At 35.2% G+C, this 4,017-nt stretch overlaps 1 pseudogene; it reads left to right on the top strand.

The window, feature by feature from the left end:
* The first annotated feature begins 845 nt into the window (after nt 1–845).
* On the top strand, nt 846–3,773 carry LOC143584939 (protein FAR1-RELATED SEQUENCE 5-like; annotated as a pseudogene).
* Nucleotides 3,774–4,017: the final 244 nt, after the last annotated feature.

Here is a 4,017-nt window from a genome sequence, read left to right as displayed (position 1 = left end):
ATTAAACATTAAACTATTCTTCTACATAAATAAACAAACGTACATAATTCAACCTACATAAAACAAACGGTAAACCTAAATTAAAAATACAACATAATTGAACATTAGACAGCCTATTTTCTCCCCCAATTGTAGTAGTCCCATCCCATGACTCGTCAGAATCACTAACATAGTAAAAGGGGTCAGGTTTAGACTCGTAACCATCTGGTTCTAGTTTTGGAGGTGGAGGATAGTGTAATGGTGGTTCGTATTCCGCCCCGGGGTCTGTTTGGTACCCTTCCGCCCAATCAGGTACTATTTGTGTGGGTCGAAAAGTAGGAGGAGGTGGAGGTGGAGGGTGGTCGTTTTCATGTGGGTTCCCGTGTACTTGTGGTTGATTGTTAACCCCACCATTCGGTTCAACTTGCACGATTCCAGTTTCTACTTGCTGGTTAGCCAGGTCAACCACATTGTTTGTAGGGTTTAGTGCAAAAAACCTTTTGTTTTCAATAACATCCTCTGGAGGTGTACTTGGGGCGGGATACATTTTTTGTACATGTTTTTGTGGTGTGGTAGAGTAAAAGGTATTACTTGAAATCTGAATGGGATGTTGGTGTGAGTTTGGTTGATGACACATATTATTTATTTCTACAAAAACTTTTGATTAAAGTCCCCCTTTGTACCCTACCCCATTTATTTTAATTTATTTTATTGTAGATGGAAGATCTTTTTTATATTTTCTTGTACTTTCTTGTCTTGTCATACTTCTTCCCCTATATTATGTTTACTTTTTCTTCTATAAACACAATTTTAAGACTCACCTTTAATGTTATCCACCTTCCTTCACCCACTCTTCCTTTATTGCGATGGATGTCCTAGCCGGCTACAATGATGATATCACATTAACCACTCCAAGCAGTCAAGTTTTTAGCATACCTTTTGATCAGTCTACTTCAAATAATTTCCTGAACCACTTAGTTAGTCCCACCAGTCAAGGTAGTGTTTCATTAAGTCATATTAATGTTTTAAGTCTGTTTGTAGTACGTTAATCCAGGGACCTCTAATCAATTTGTTTTATAAATGTTTTTGTTTTAAGTGTTCCAGGTGGTTTCCATTTGTTTTAATGCTTTTATTCCCATGCTTTTATAACTTAAAATCCTTTGTTTTTGAAGCATTATTTTTTCATATGTCTACTATATTTAAATGATTTTTTTTTATATTTTTTAGAGAATGTCTTTAGCAACCAAACATCCTTAGGCCAAAATGATGTGGTATCTCCTGTTTCCATAGAACCAACAATTCTTCAAGAAGAGGATGCCTATTATGTTTATTATTCTCCTAATGGTTCGAAGTTTTGGCGTCCAAAGATTGATAACAATTTAAAACCTGTTGAAGGCACTATTTTTAAATCATGGGAAGATGTTGTTTATTATAAGTACGCTGAAGAATCTGGTTTTTCGGTCTGCAAAGGCCATACTAAGAAATGGAAAGGGGTCGTTACACACAAGTATTTGAGGTGTAATAAGTACGGTACCCCCCAAAGCAAACGTTCTTTTGATTCCTTGTCTGAACCGTCAATGTATGTCAGGCAGAAGACATTTACCTTAACTGATTGCAAGGCTCACATAGGTGTTTCAGTTTGTCCTGAAACTTGTAACTTTATTTTGTCTAAGTTTGTAGAAGATCGCAATCATTGTCTTGTTGACACTTTTAACCGTGACTTGACTAAGATATCTAGAAAGCTTTCATTCTCAACCAAAAAATTTATCCACCAGACCTATTGATTTCAAGAACTTTTATTATGGAATGAGGATTTTCATAGGTGATAGGGATTCACAATTAGTTATTGACCGGTTGAAAAATTGTTATGAGTGTTGCCCCGAATTCTTTTTTGATTTTACAGTTGAAAATGGCAAATTAAGATCTATCTTTTGAGCTGAAGAGATATCCAAATTGAATTATAAATCTTTTGGTCACGTTTTGGCTTTTGATGCCACCTATCAGACTAATAGGTTAGTCATTTTGATTTCAGGTTTTGTTTTTTCACTTATCTTATGTACCATTATCAATAAAACATATGTTTTAATTGTTTTTCACTTTACTTTTCCAGGTACAAAATGATATTTGTTCCTTTTACTGGCGTAGATCACCACAAAAAATGTGTTACTTTTGGAGCGGCCTTGATCAGTAGTGAGACTATCGACTCTTACAAATGGTTGCTTCAATCCTTTCTTAATTGTCATGGCCAACAACCCAAGCTAGTTTTAAGTGATCAGGATCCTTCTATGCGGCAAGCAGTAGTCCAGGTATTTTCTGAGTCACGTCATAGGCTTTGCATGTGGCACATAATGAAGAAATTGCCGGCCAAGGTATTTTCTGACTCACGTCATAGGCTTTGCATCTGTGTTTTGTTTTTTTGATATGTTTTTGTTTCTTTTTACATTAGGTATCTGGTGATGTTATTGAGAATACTAATGTTCGCTCTAGAATACATCGTTTGGTTTGGAATATGTTTATCACCCCTGATACATTTGCGTCCAGATGTCACTATCTTATTGAGAAGTTTGGTTTAAAGACAACGAGTGGTTGAATGATATGTTTGAGATCCGTGATCGTTGGGTTCCTGCTTATTTTCGAGATATCCCTTTTTGTTGTTTGATGAAGACTACATCTCGTTGTGAAAGCTCTAATGCAACATTTAAAGTCAACTCAACTAGCGCTAACACTCTTGTCCAATTTATGCTATGTATGGAGTCTAGACTAGACAATCAACGTTACTCTCAAAGAAGTTCTGAGTATAAGACTTCATCTGTTTCATTTAAAAGTACTACTGGTGAAGAAATAGAGAGACATGCATTTGATTTGTACACTCAAGCCATCTTTAATGAAGTTAGAAAGGAGATAATGAAAGGGAAGTATTGTTGTTATGTTACACATACTGAATCCGTTGATGATCATGTTTTATATTCTGTGACTCACTTGGACAAAAGGCAGGACATAACCAACGTTTTTCTGGTACGTTAACGATCAAGTTTGGTCACTTTAACATAATTTTTGTTTTTAACATATGTTATACGTTTACCTAAAAACATATGTTATAAGTGAAGTCTACGTTAACATATGTTATAGTAATACATTTTATTTTTATCGTACAGGTTAACTTTGATCCTGCTGACAACTCGGCCTCTTGTTCTTGTATGGGATTCACTCGTATTGGTTTTTTATGCCGCCATGTGTTTTGTGTTTATAGAATTAAAAAAGTTTATAAGATCCCGTTGAAGTATGTAAGTGATAGGTGGAAACGGGATGTTCTACCAAGAAGTGTTTTCTCAATTTCAAATCGTTTTAGTGTGGATTACAATCCTCAAAGTGTTTTACGTTTTGAGGTTTTGGAGATGGTAAGTCAGTGTGTTGACATGTTGAGGGTTGACTCTGAAGGTCTAAACTCTTTTGCTATGAAGATAAAAGAGTTAAAGTCTTTGTTCTTTGAAAAAAGTTTTAGAAATGCGGATGCCGTAGATGATAACGAATCTGTTTTTAAAGAAATTATTGGGAATGCCAACGAAGGCGATGATTTTATTGAGAATCTGGATGCTGTTCGCACAAGAGGATGTGGCAAGGTTCGTCGAGTGATGGGTGACTCGGAAAAAATTGTCGAGAAGGCAGGTAAAGTCGCAAGGTTATGTCGTACTTGTGGTGAGTATGTTCATCATGGTTCTCGTATTTGTCCTTTAAATCCCAAGAACAAGAAGAAAAAGTCTTTGGCAGATCCAGAAAGCAGCGACAATGTTTAGGCAGTTCATGGTGGGGTTAATAAATAAATTTCATAGGAAGGCATGTTTAGTTTTTTATTCTTATTTTGTTATAATCTTTTAGCATGCTCTTTCCTAATTACTACCTAAGGATCATGTATAACATTTGCAAGTTTGTTTAATGGTTATCCCGTTTTATTTTTTTTTGTTTTTTGCAACGTCCTTTTTTTTACTTTTTCTTTTTTAATAAATTTCTTAAAAAAGGAAGGATATAACCAACATTTGG

This window comes from Bidens hawaiensis, unplaced genomic scaffold (genome assembly GCF_021521415.1).
Source record: "Bidens hawaiensis isolate Kalapana, Puna unplaced genomic scaffold, B.hawaiensis_p1.1 tig00033501_1, whole genome shotgun sequence".
Taxonomy (NCBI): domain Eukaryota; kingdom Viridiplantae; phylum Streptophyta; class Magnoliopsida; order Asterales; family Asteraceae; genus Bidens; species Bidens hawaiensis.
Note: the sequence above shows the minus strand (reverse complement) of the source record. Positions and strands in the feature narration are given on the sequence as shown.